This window comes from Varanus komodoensis, unplaced genomic scaffold (genome assembly GCF_004798865.1).
Source record: "Varanus komodoensis strain SLA01 unplaced genomic scaffold, ASM479886v1 scaffold2, whole genome shotgun sequence".
Lineage (NCBI taxonomy): Eukaryota > Metazoa > Chordata > Lepidosauria > Squamata > Varanidae > Varanus > Varanus komodoensis.
In genome coordinates this window covers 2,354,071-2,367,480 of record NW_025335568.1, presented here as the reverse complement: position 1 = coordinate 2,367,480, position 13,410 = coordinate 2,354,071, and positions in this window count along the sequence as shown.

The window sequence follows — 13,410 nt, the reverse complement described above, 5'->3', positions numbered from 1 at the left end:
CGTCGTCCGGCAGCAGCACCATCAGCACGGCCAGCCAGTGCGCGGGCCCGGCCGCAGCCTCCAGCCGCAGGGGGACGGGGACGGGGCCGCCTCCGCCTCCGCCTCCGGCCGGGCCGAGCCGGGCCATGCCGCCTCCCGCCGCCTCCCCAGGGAGGAGGGAGGAGGAGGAGGAGGAGGAGAGGGAGAGGGAGAGGAGGGGGCTGGAGCCACCGGGCCAGGCGGGCTGACATCATCCGGGGAGGAGCGGACTCCAGGGGACGGACGGACCGACGGACGGACGGGGCGGGGGGCAGGCGGCGGCAGCGGCGCGGCGCGGCGGAGGAAGGACCCTCGTCCTCCGCCAGCCGCGCGCCCGCCGCCCTCCAAGCCGCCCCCCCGCCGCCGCCGCCGCCGCCCCCGCCGGCGCAGCGGCCTCGGGAAGCGGGATTCCTCCAGCTCCCGGCCTGCCCCTGCGGAGCGCGCTGCCTGTCAGACCCCGGCAGTCATTCCGCCCCTCGAAACCCCGGCGCGCCACTTCCCGAACTGCAGCCCACCCCCCCGCCCTCCCGCTCGTACCCCTCCGGGGATGCTCTGGCGGTGCCCCCTAAACTTTCCCCAAGGGCATTTGGCCACCTCTCCACCTCGCTTGAGTCTCTGAGAGCGGGCACTGCCAGCCCAAAGCCGCCCCTCCGGCCGGGGGCCCCCTTCCAGACACAGCGAGGCCCCTCCGAGACTCCCCTAGGATGCGACCCCCCATGGCCCTGCCAGCAGGCACCACAGCTGCCCCCCCAGTCCTGGTCCAGTGTGGCCGCTCCCAAGGGGGGGTCCAGGGCCCCTTGGGGTCTGCAGGGCGAGCTCTGCTGAGTGTAGGGAAAGAGAGTGCCCCCCCATGTGGCCGGGTGTTTCAGCCGCAAGGCTGGCCCTGAGAGAGTCGGGCCTGCTCCCCACGCGGCCCTGCAGCTTCAGCCACGGAAAGGCGGCACGCGGAAGTCCAAGTCCGGGATCCGTTTTGGAAAGCACCGATGCCCCTCTGCACCCCTGGGGGCTCGCAGGCTGCAGCCAGGCCACAGGAGTGGCCGGATCCTCAGCCGGGGGCTTGTGCATGGCACCCCGTGTGGACTGGGAAGCGGCCCCCATGCTCCCCAGCCGTTTGAGGGTTCGCCTCGGCAAGCTGCTGGTCATCGCAGGTTGTTCATCGCCTGCCTTGTCTCCTCTTGGCTCTAGTGCATTCTCAGAATGGCCCTGCCAGGTAAGGAGGGGCCCAGTGCCCCCCAGAGAGCTTCCCTCCTCCGTCCCCAGCCCAGGCCCACTCTGCCCACCATGCCGGCTTCCTGCGTCCCAGGCAAAGACTGGCAGATGAGAAAGACGCGCCACGGCTCTCGCCCACAAACGGAGCACCTTGGCTTCGTTGTCCGGCCTGGCCCTCCCCCTCCTGCTCCCCCTCTTCTTCCTTTTCCTCCAGCGAACAATCCTCCAGGTGGGACAGGACAGGACCTCCAGGAGACACTGCAAAGCATCCTGCCCCCGCCTGATCTTGCTCCGGCCCCGCACGCTGCCGAGTCTCCTTTGGAAGCGGGCGCTTCCAGCTGCCACGGCTGCTCAGGCGGAGGATGGACAGACGGGCAGAAACCGCTTGGTAGTGTCAGTGCATCCAGGGAAAGATGCAGGCACGCTTTTGCAGCTGGCTGCCGAGGAACAGCGGGCCGATCTGGGGATGGTGTCGGAGAGCCGACACTCTCGTCAGAGTTCGGCCCCGGATGCCGGAAGGCTCAGCTGCACCTCCACGCATCTCTGCGAGTCAGCAGGCATTCTCAAAACGCATGGTGGGGGGCAGGGGACCCTGCCAGAGGTGGCCTCTGGGACTTCCTGGTCTCAGGGCACGTGCAGAGGGCCAGGCCGAGTTTCAGATGTCCCGGTGCTGCCCTGCCCTGCCAGAGACACGGCACTGGGCGCTGGAGGCGATTCCATGGGCGGCGGGCGCAAAGCCTCGCTGTTCCTGAGCTTTCCTCCCTCCGTCCAGGCCTCCGGGCTTTTGGATCCCAGTCCCCATCGTCCCTTCACCAGGCCCCCATTCTCTGCCCCGCGTGTCCCACTTGCGATGCTCTGCTCGCTCCTCAGCGCTCCGCAGCATCTGGCACAGCAGCACGGGGCTGCGATTGTCTTTCACAAGTGTCTTGCACAGCCATCGAATAAAAAAGAGCTTGCTTTGGACCAGAACATGAATTTTGGAGAAGTTCGCCTGGGCTGGGTTTGGGATGCTTGTGCTCGTCTTCCGTAGGGGCTGGCGGAAAGAGGGTGCACGTGTGTCCAGATGTGTGTTGCACAACCGCCTGTCCTGCAGCCTGGGCGTGCCCTGGCTCCCCACACTGCAGCCGGAGCCCAGGGGCGGTCTGGAGCACGCATTCTGCCAGAGGGTGTTTTCAGGTCAGGAGGTGCAGGGCGGGGGGTGGTTGGAAGGAAGGAAGGAAGGAAGGAAGGAAGGAAGGAAGGAAGGAAGGAAGGAAGGAAGGCACACTTCAGTTGCCTTGCAATGCTGGGGGGCAGGCAGGGTGGCAAGGCTAGGAAAGGCGACGGCTGAGTTGCGACCACTGCCCTCGTTGCTCGGGGATGCCTTCCCCCTCCTCGCATCCTCCGCATGGTTAGCCTGTTAGGCTGCCTGGCCGACCGAGGAGTTTGCAGACCAGTGTGGAAGGCTTGTCCTGGCGAAAAGGAGGTCCAAGCCACCCGGGACACCTGGGGACCAAGCAGCCAAGGACCGGAAAGCGCCCCAGGCCGCGCTGTGGGGCCAGCAAGGGAAGCTGCAGGTGCTGCACTGCATGGAGCTTCCTCAGAAAGCCTCCTCTCTCTCTCTCTCTCTCTCTCTCTCTCTCTCTCTGAACATTTCTGTTCTGTGCAGCTGCAAAGATACACCTCAAAACACGGCGTTGGTCTTCATGCTTTGCAAGTGCCGGCTGAGTTTCACTTCCTTGGATGGCTCCCAACTCTTCCTCCGTGAGCCAGGGAACCAGAGAAAACTATGCAAGAGGAATCCTGAAATTTTCTCTCTCTATAGGAAGTGTGTGTGAGAGAGAGGGAAAGAATGGGAGAGATGTGCATGCATGTGTAGATCATGTGTGCGTGCGTGTGCGCATGCAGAACCAGTCTGGTGTAATGGTTCAGAGTGTGGGACTGGGACTCGGGTGACCTGGGTTCTGGCCCCCGCTCGGCCGTGGAACCAACTGGGTGACTCTGGGCCAGTCACAGCCTCTCAGCCCAACCTACCTCACAGGGTTGTTGTTTTGGGGATAAGATGGGGAACAGCGGAGGAGAATGATGTGAGCCACTTTGAGTTTGTTGTAAGAAAAAAGCAGGATATAAATCTAATAATAAAGAATACAAATAAATATGTACAGTGTGAGTGAAAGTGTGTGCACACGTGAGACAAAACTGGAAAAATCTTGTGGTACTTTGAACGAGATTTAGGGCTACAGAGCTATATACACTTACCTGGGAGTAAATTCCATGGAACTCAATGGAGCTTGCTTCTGAGCAGCGGCAGAAACGTTAACGGGCAGAAACGGTGGTGGTCTGTATAGGAACTGGCCGGGTAGGTTTAGCGAACCAGGGAGGTGTCTCTGCACGTAACTGCAGGGCCAGAAAAGAAGAAAAAGGCAGCTTGGGACAGTGAGGTCAAAAGGCAGCTTGACCTCTTGGCCTCGCTTCATGGGAGGGCATTTTCCCCTTCTAATGGAGGGATGTGGGATCGAAAGTTCTGCCCATGGCCAGCAGTTGCCGAAGGCATCGGAAGAAATGAGTTTGCTACCCCAAAGCTTCGGGCACAGTAAATCCACTGGTGTCTCAAGCTATCAGAGAACTTAGCTGCCAGCAAGGGACACCTGGCCAGTGGGAAACCCTCCAACCACGAGAGGAGTTGGGACAGCTGCCTAGCCCCACAGACACTCTGCAGAGGGACTTCCGCCCCATTTCCACTGGTTTATTTATTTATTTATTTAGAAAATGTCTAGGCCGCCCTCGGGGCGGCTTACAAATAAATTAAAATACATAAATAACAATATAAAATACACATATTGCAGTACCTGGATGCCAGTACCTGGACGCCAGTGCGTCACGGGGCCTGAGATCAAAGGCACAGCTGCTGAAGAGGGCGGTCCTTCTACCTTCCCGTGCAGGTGAGGGAGAGACCACCCAGAGTCTTTGGCGACCTCTCTGCTGGGCATCCGTCCAGGGTCTCCTTTCTAACTGGATCCATATTTTAGAAAGGGGAGGCTCCATGCCGTCCTCCACCTCAGCAAGCCTATGGAGCACCAACGCAGAAGTCTTCCAGCACCTGGATCCGCTCCCTTAGGAAGTGCGCCCATCCTCCTCCCCGGGTGGCCCACCCTGTTTTTGGTGACACCGTGCCAGAGACATGGACCTCTCGAGGCTGGCAAGTTTCCGGGGGATCCACGCATCGCACTCGTAATACAGACGTGGGATTTTCCTTGGTTGCCTTTGCACCTCGCTCTCTCTCTCCTGTTCGGATAGACCGTTGCAAAGCACAATCCATGCCGTCCTTGACGTGGTAACCTCACAATGCAGGCCGCTATTAGACACCAAACAAATACACCAAAGGCACCATCCTGTGTAAGTTTCGACAGGAAAAAAGGCCCATGGTTCCCAGGCTGTGGGATGCTGGGAGTTACAGGCCCTTTTTCTGCCTAAACTTGCATGGGTTTGGGCCCTAAACAGAGAAAGGCACCGAGAATGCCAGCTTGGCCTGGGAGCAGCAGAGGGGAGAAAAATCAGAGAAGAGAAGCGGAAACTCTGGGAGAGCCCAAAATCATAAAACCCCGCCTCTTAAAAAATGCAGAAGCAACCCGTCATGTGTTGGACATTTTGCAGCCGCCAGAGCTGCAGCTTTGCTGGTTCTTCCTGCAATGGAACTTCTGGCTTCAAGCCAGTTAACACTTATAAAAACTCAGGTCCCGTTTATTAACAGAAGTAGTCTTTCCCTTTGGGGTTTTCTTTCTCCCCTCTACCCCCGCTTTTCAGAGCGTGGGCAATATAGAAAGCAGATTTCTTGCAATAATCCAAAAACTATTCAGCTTTACACAAAAGCTGAAAACGAACACACACAAAGGAGAGGAATGATAGAGTCAGTCCGCGGACCCCGAAGCCACGTCACTTGGGTTCTGGGATACTAAAAGAGCAGGCACGCCGTGGCACAGGTCCCTCTGACAGCCAGTCGCCCATCGCCTCCTGGAGACTCTCGCGATGCGCAAAAAAGCCAGTTACCATTCTGTGGCCACTGGACATGTTCAGTCGAAACTTTTCTCCGTTCAGTTTTCTTCCCCAGGGTTGTGGTGCATGTGCGTGTGTGTGATCCTAAATTTTTTTGCACCTCTGCCAAATGACCCTGCATCCTAAGAAGCTCCTGTCTGTGAAGAAGGAAGCGTGGCCCAGGACAGGAGGCCAGTCACAGCTGTGGCAGGTGGGCGTTGCGGCAGGTGATCTCCGAGGGGACTGGCTTCCAAGTGAAAAACCCGATCCTGATCCTGACACTGCCTCTGCCTCGCCGAGAAAAGGGGTCGGGATTCGTGCTGCACGGTCTGCAGTCAGGAATTGGCCCCTGACGGGGGGCCGGCTTCTCCGCCTGACTGAAGGGACGGGTTTGCCCAGCTTGTGATCCCTCCCCGCAAAAGCTCTTTCCCGATTCAGATTATATCACGAGAACTCTGCAGCTGTTACGAGTAAAACTCTCCCGTTTGCCGGGGCACATGCAAAAGTTTGGTCCAGAGAACTGTCGTAAAAGTGAACCCTCCTTGTTTCCCACGAACCCACTTAAACGACAGATCTGGCTGTTGAGAAGGTGGCAGCCGTTGCTTGCTATGGTGCTTGGGTGATGATGGGAGCTGTCGTCCCACGCACCTGGGTGACACCAGGTCAGGTGTCAACCTCTTGATTCAGTGTCTGCTGGTTGCTCTCAACTCTGGGATGAGCGGTATTTCCCTCGGAGCAGCCCATCGCTGCCTGCGTCGGTCCCCTCGTTCGTTCCCGTCTCACCTTTCGGTGGTTCTTCCGCACTTCCACCCAGGTGTGGGAGGGCTGCCCCCCTGCTGAATGCCAGGCCCCCCTCACGATGGCTGCTCCTGAGAGCTCCAGATCCCCAGGGTGATGCGGAAAGGGTTCTGTGCGCAGCACCGTCTGCACACACGAGGCAACAGGGGGAGAGAAGAGCGACTTCCTGGAAACAGAAGTGAGTGTTGTTGTTTCCTAAAACACTTGCTGAGCAAAAGCTCCTGCATGTGGTGGGCGTTCACCCAGCTGTAGAAAAACCATGCCAGGCATGGGGTGTGAGGCTTTATGCATCGGATTCCAAAGGTGCTTGAAAACGGCAGGCGGCTGTGGGTGCCAGGTTGGGGCTGGGGGAGAAAGGTGTCCCTTTGTCCTTTCTGGAGCCACCGCTCTTTTCAGTCAGTGCCAGTCACAAAAAGGGAAACCCCAAATGCACCGAGAAAAGCGTCAGTACTCATTTGGTATGCTCAGCACTCTTGGGTCCATTTCGGGGGGTCTCGGCTTTCAGGGCTGTCCCTAAAACTTTGCAGGTCCACGCAAGGCTGCCGACCCCTTCCTCACATTTAGGTGGCATCGTTTTGGCGGCAGGAGGCTCGGCATTCAAGCGTCACAGCGAAAGGCCAGGATGGCTGTCCCTTGGCTCCCGGCTTGGATTTTCCACTTCGCAGCCAATCAGTTCCAATGTTAACATCTGTATAATTCAGGTGACACACTGCAATCCAACCAGAGAACGGCAAGAAAGCATAGAAACATAGAAACAAAGCATCCTCTTGATAGTCCGTGGGAATGTCCCCCCTGGTTTTGATCAATGTGCTCTTCAAGCAGTGAAGTTCCCCAGTCATTAAGTTGCCGGGCGAAAATGCAGCCGATTTCCTTTATCAGGCCTACAGTGGCTACGAGGAGAGGACCTCCAGCTTAGTGGCAAAGGGCCTGCTTTCCTGGGCAAAACGTACAATTCCGGGGTGGGGAGAAAGGCAGTTCTAAGGGAACTCTAACAGGCTAGACAGAGGCGAGACTGAGAGAGCTGGGCACATTCAGCCCTGAGAAGAGAAGACCGAGCGGGGACGTGGTATCCCCCCGCAAGGACCTCAAAGGCTGTCACAAGGAGGAAGGCCAAGATCTCTTCCTGCTGGTGCCAGACTGCAGGATGCGGAATAATCAGGACAAGTTGTGACAACCCAGGTTGAGCCTGGGCATCAGGAAAAGCTTCCTCGCTGTTAGGGCAGTGCGACAGTGGAACCGGCTGCCTAGAGAGGCGGTGGGCCCTCCCACACTGGAGAGATTCAAAAAGAAACTGGGCAGCCCTCTGAGTGGGTGGGGTAACTGGTGTCCTGCAACAGCAGGGAGCTGGACTAGATGGCCTTCATGGACCCTGCCACCTCTACCCTTCTATGATGCTATGAGGTGATGACATGGCAAGCACGGCTGTTCCACCAACCCCGCTGAACGACCAGCTCGTTTGTCCCCCTTCCCTTCCCTTCCCTTCCACTTTTGTGTTAGGACTTTTTAAAAGTTCTAATTGTGAGCCTGCTGGCAGGGACGTGAATGAACACGAGGTGCTGCAGGAGCCTCTTTTGCTGAAGAGTGGGGTCAAAGGGCTCTCCGTAAATAAAGGTCGGCGCACTTCACACATGCAAATCATGCAGAAGGTACATTTTGTTAGTGGTCACAAGGAGTGACCGTGAGCATGGTAAAAAGTATCCTGAGAAGTCCAGGCCCTTCTAGAACCCCCAAACCTGTTCAAAGACGCCCTGATCACTCTCCTTTCTCCAAATCACTGCGACTGTCCAAGGCCTTTATCAGGGGAGGGCACAGTTCCGGGACGGCAAGCCCCTTTGGCAGCCGGATCCTGTGGTGCGGTCCGTTTCAAAGGCTTCACCGAGGCAACCGCGAACGAGCCTTGCTCAGGGCTGGGCATTGATGCTGTCCTGCTCCCGGAGGCATGTGGCAGGGTGCTAAATCTTCAGACACGGGTCCAGACGGAGACCTCTTGGGTCCCCATCCGGCCACCTGGGTTCTGCGGAGGGCCAGACCCGGCCTCCTGCCCCCCTTCCCGGCCACAGTTGCTCGGTGGCTTCCGAGTTTCCTCTTCTCCACCGTGCCTCCCAGCAGGAAGAGCTTTAAGCGCCGACACACTGGGGCATGTTTCATGTTGGCCCCTCCCAGGACGGATCGCCGCCGGGGTGCCCCTCCCAGGTGGGTCTCAGCCGGGGGCTGGGAAAGGTTCGACACCCCCGGTGTGTGGATGGTGGGGGGCGGGCAGGATGGTGGAGATGGGCTTTTGGAACAGTGTGGGAAGAGGCCAGGCCTGACTTTTCGATCACGACGGGGTGGCGCTCCCTCCAAAGGACGGGGTCCGACGCTGGGGAGTGCTCCTCGACCTGGAGCTGTCGCCAGAGACCCCGGTGGCGGTGGTGGCGAGGAGCGCGTTGGCTCGCCCATCAGCCACATCCTCACCTGCACGAGCACGGCCTGGCAACGGTGCTTCACGCCCTGGTAGCCTCCCGGTTGGATTACTGCATCGCGCTCTCCGTGGGGCTGCCCTTGAAAACGGTCCAGATGCTTCAGCTGGTACAGCAGAGAGCGGCCAGGGTGCTGACGGGGACTGGTGGTTATTCCCATTTCAAGCCGGTCCTCTACCAGCTCCACTGGCTCCCAGTTGAAGTCGGCCCGATTCAAGGTGCCGGTTTCGACCCATAAAGCCCTGAACGGCTTGGGACAGGGATACCGGAAGGAACGTCTCCTTCCATATATGCCCTCATGCCCCTTAAGATCTGCGGGTGAGGCTCTGCTCCAGGAACCCTCCCTGAAGGAGGTAAAAAGGACATCTACTCGGAGCAGGGCCTTCTCTGTGGTGGCGCCCAGACTATGGAATGAGCTCCCCAGGGAGGTTGCCTGGCGCCAACCCTATATTCTTTTCGGTGGCAGGTTAAAACCTTTTTATTCAATCGTTATTTTAAGAATCAGTATTTTAATGGTTTTAACAGTCACTTTTGATTTAATTTATTTTTACTGGTTATGTGCTATTTATTATATCGGTATGGATCGTTTTATTGTATTCTGATTTTAATGATTGTAAGTCGTCCTGAGATGTCATGCATAAAGGGTGGCATATAACAGTTTTAAATAATGCATCTTTGCCATGTCAGTCACCCTAACAGCCCTGCGAAGATGCTTTGCTGCACCGCAGCCTGCGGCCCCGGATCCAACCCCTGGCACCACCACTGGAAAGGACCTGCTGGAACGTTTGGGAAGTCTCCGGCGGCTGGAGCCAAAGGAAATGGACCGAGGGACCGATGCTCTACCCGGTGGAGGGGCAAAATTGGCATAAACTCTGCATATGCTCATGCTGACAGGCCGAGTTTTAAACCTCTTTTGAAATTTCTGTGCCACCATGATTAGCTTCCTTCTATCTATATAGACATTTAGGGATTTTCTTCTACTTAATGCTTGTATCAATGCTACCAATAAGTCATAAAATTACATCATTATTATGATCATTACTGCTATTATTAATATAATTCCTTTCTCTGCCAATGGCTCATGCTCTCTCCTATAGGCACGCAAATTTAGAAATGATGAGTAGGATGCCTTCTAAATTCCACAGCCACTCGATTTCTCAGCCAAATAATCACGAAGAAAATTGATGCTTCAGTTAATTTGCACCCTGAATTATATTCCTCCCCCCGCCCCCCTGCTAACAGAGAAACTGCTTCTCCCCAACCTTAATTGTCCTGCAGGGGGGGATTTTTCTTGGGGGGCAATGCAAATGGATCCAAGGCAGCAGCACAAGCCGGGCGTAGCAGCACCCCAGCTGAATGTGTCCATAGGCGGGGAAATGAGCCTGTGTGTAATCCGGAGGTTGGGCCTAGGTGCAGCTCTATGATCATGAGGACCAGCTCCTTGTGGGGCAGCAGCACAACCTGGCATGTCCATCCCCAAGCTTTCTTCCCAGCCTGCACATGAGCAGATGGAAACCAGGGCACCACGCACCTATCCACACATGCAGCTGAATGCAGGAAGGCGGGAGGTGTGAGGCAGGAGGCACAGCGAGCCGCTGATCGGCGGAGAGGGAGCTGATGGGGCCCCCAGGCCTTGCTGGGAATGGACCGATTTGGGCTCTTTCCCATAATGGGAGGAAAGGCTTCCCAACAGGCCAACAGCAAATGAGAGAGAACTCCCCAGAGCGGTCCTCGGGTGGGGGGAACGAGGGCAAGGGTGGGAGCTTCCTCCCGGGAAGGCTGCTCATCCCCAGACCAGCTCGGTCCTTCCTGCCAGCTCCCCCGAGCTGCATCTCCAGAGCTATCTCCGTCCTGCGCCCACAGCCCTTCAGGTGCTCCCAAGGGGCTGGGACAGCGGCCCCCCATCACGGCTGGGCTCCGGCCTGCACGGCCCTGAATGGACAAAGCTGCTTCATCCATGCCCAGACCACCCCCGGTGCAAGTGGAAGCCAAGGCTCGGCATGCATGGCTTGGATGCGGGGCGGGCGAGTGAACAAAGGCGCCCTTGACCACATGCAGACAGCCTTCCCACTGCCTTTGGCTTCAGGTCGCGTCCATCAGGGATGGGGGACCACGGGGCCGGCCCCGTGCGCCCCAAAGTCTCCTTTTGCGGCTGTCATCGCTGGAATTAGGGCGCTTACGGCGATCCACCCGGCAGGAACGGAGCAGTCGGAAGGCCTCGGAGCTCCGGCTGAGGCTGGCGAGGAAGCCGTTCCGCGGAACCGCCAGCCACGGGGCTGAGCCCTTCCAGCCGCCTGGCCGCCAGGGCCGGGGGGCCTGCCCAAAGGGCCCAGCGCACCGAGCACCTCCGCTGCTCCCAGTGGATGCTCCCAGCCCCGCTGGCTCCCCGGAGCCCCGGCCAGCCGGCCGGCCCTCATCCTGGCTCGCTTTTTCTGCTCGGCCACATTGCCACCCCTGCACCAGACAAACCCAGCCTGGTCCGACCTGGGAGGACTCCTCTTATGCTTCTGGCCTGCCCTTCCCAGGAGATGTTCAAAGCAGGGGACTATTTTCACAACACACTTGCGGGGGAGGTGAGGCGAAGAGACGGCCGAGAGCTAGGACTTCCCAAGAACTATTTAAGGGACGGCAGCCATGTCTTTGGGCCAGAGGCTGAAGCCAGCAAGCTCACCGATTGAAGAAGCCGCTGGACACTTTCTGTGGACCGCAGGGACACCCACATCAACACACCGAGAAAAGGCAGCATCAGAGGGGCCAGGAAAGCCCAGCTGGAGCAGGCAGAGGGCCCGTGGCGTACAGCACCCAGAATGCAAAGCAGATGCCCCCAGGAAGCATCTCCCCCTGGGCTGGTTTCCACGGGAGACCCTCCTGCCTTCTGTCCCCAGTCCCAAGCCTTTCAAGGTGGACTGCTCCTGAGCCTGGAGGTTCCATTTAGGTAGCATAGCTGACAGCTGACAGAAACCCCCGTTCCCCGTTCAAAACTATTTGTAGGGTGCTCAGCCCTTGCCCTGCATCCATGCCACCCGGTTCAGAATTCCTGCATGGGGTTTGGACATCGTGGGTGGATGAAACCAGTCAGGACGTGAGAGAATCGGGCGGATGCTGCTGCGGGTCCAGCGGCACTGGCCCCACATCGATTCTCTCTGCGGCTGGGCTCCGGCCCGGATCAAGGCAGGAAGGGCTGTGCTCCCTCCCGCGAGGCCTGATGCAGCTGCTTGGCCGACGATGGCGGGCCACCTCGGCCCATCTGGAAATCCACACCTGGATGGAGAAGAGGCAGCGCCGAAGTGCTCGGAATGAACGGGAACGGCTGGGGGGCAGGAGAAAGCAGGCCGGTGGCCCCGCCTAGTGGCTGGAAGCTAGAAGGACAGGGAGCCTGCCTCGGACCCCCGGCACCCTTCCTGCAGCCATGAGGTTGGCGTCCCCGGTGGGGCATCCCGCAGGCCCAGGCGCGGCCCTGCATGAGCACTCCGGGCGCCCATGCTTCCTTCAAGCGGGGAGGGAGCCCCCAAACATTTGCACCCCAAGGATCTGCTGCCAGCAACACTGCAGGGGATGCTGGTTCGAGGCAGACTGAGGTCCCAGAAAGCACAAGGGCGTTCAGTCGGTTGCTTTTTCTAAACAGTCCACTCTGGGCGGCCAAGTCGGACCCGAATACCGGCAGCTGGGAACACGGGGGCCCCTGGTGCGGCCCGGTGGGCGTTCCCCGCGATGATGGGACACAGAATGAGATTCTGCAACATCCCTTTGAAAAAGCTACTTTGCGGAGGTGTGTAGGTTGCAGGCCTTCCCTGGAGCAGCACTTAAAGGCAATGCTCATTTCAAGCCGGCTGCACACGCTTCGGACCAGCCTGCAGGTGCAGCATGAAGGTGACTCCCAACTTTGCCAGGGCACCAGGTGCCAGCAAGCTTTCCGCCATGGTTTCTGCCAAAAAGCACGAGCGCAGAAGGACACAGAACAACAGGCGTGCGGGGAGGATGGGCCAGGCCTTGGGAAACTTGGCGGTTCTTTGAGGATCGCCAGCAACGCCATCCAAATAATACCTGGGGGGCTTCTGAAGCGTCCTAACTTCTGCCTGCCTCTTCAGATACAAACACAGAAACAGCGCGAGACAGAAGGGGCCTCCCGGGCCATCTAGTCTGACCCCTGGCTCCAGCCGGCTCTGCTCACGACATGCCCACCATGTGGACGTCCAGCCTATCCTTGAACACCCTCACAGATCGGGCCTCAATGCCCCCCGGGGAAGCCCATTCCACACCCTCGGGGTCCTGACTGTCAGGAAGTGCTTCCTGGCATCCAAATGGAACCTGGGCTTCCTGAGCTTTGCTCCGTTGGAGCGCGTCCTGCCTTCCTCTGCAGGGGAGAACAGGCCTCTCCCCACCTCCGTGTGACACCCCCTCACATACCTGCATGTCGCCAACAGATCCCCTCTGAGCCTCTTCTCCAGGCTGAAGAGACCCAGTTCCCTCCGTCTCGCCTCATACGGCATCCCCTGCAAACCGGCCACCAGCCTTGGGTCCCTTCGCTGCACTGACTCCAACCTGGCCATATCCTTCCTGTAACGAGGGGCCCAAAACTGAGCACAATCCTCCAGTCAGTCTTGTAGATCCCTCAAGCTTTGAAAATAAGAAGTATGCTTCGGGCCTGGCCTTTGGTGCCTCTGCTTAGGATATTTATAACCACCTTTTTTCTTTTCGAGGAACTCCATGACCTAACTGTGAGGCCTTCCTATTCTCCTAAAGTAAAACCCTCTGATAAAAAAAAGAAAAAAAGAAGAAAAATTCAAGAGAAAGGAAGACTATTGCTGCTTATTTCCAGATAGGAAAAGCTGGCCTGCTCCCTGGCAGCACAGGCCCTGGCGCGTCCCTCCCGCCCCCACCAGCTTTTTAAACAGCATAAACTAAGTTCGCACCA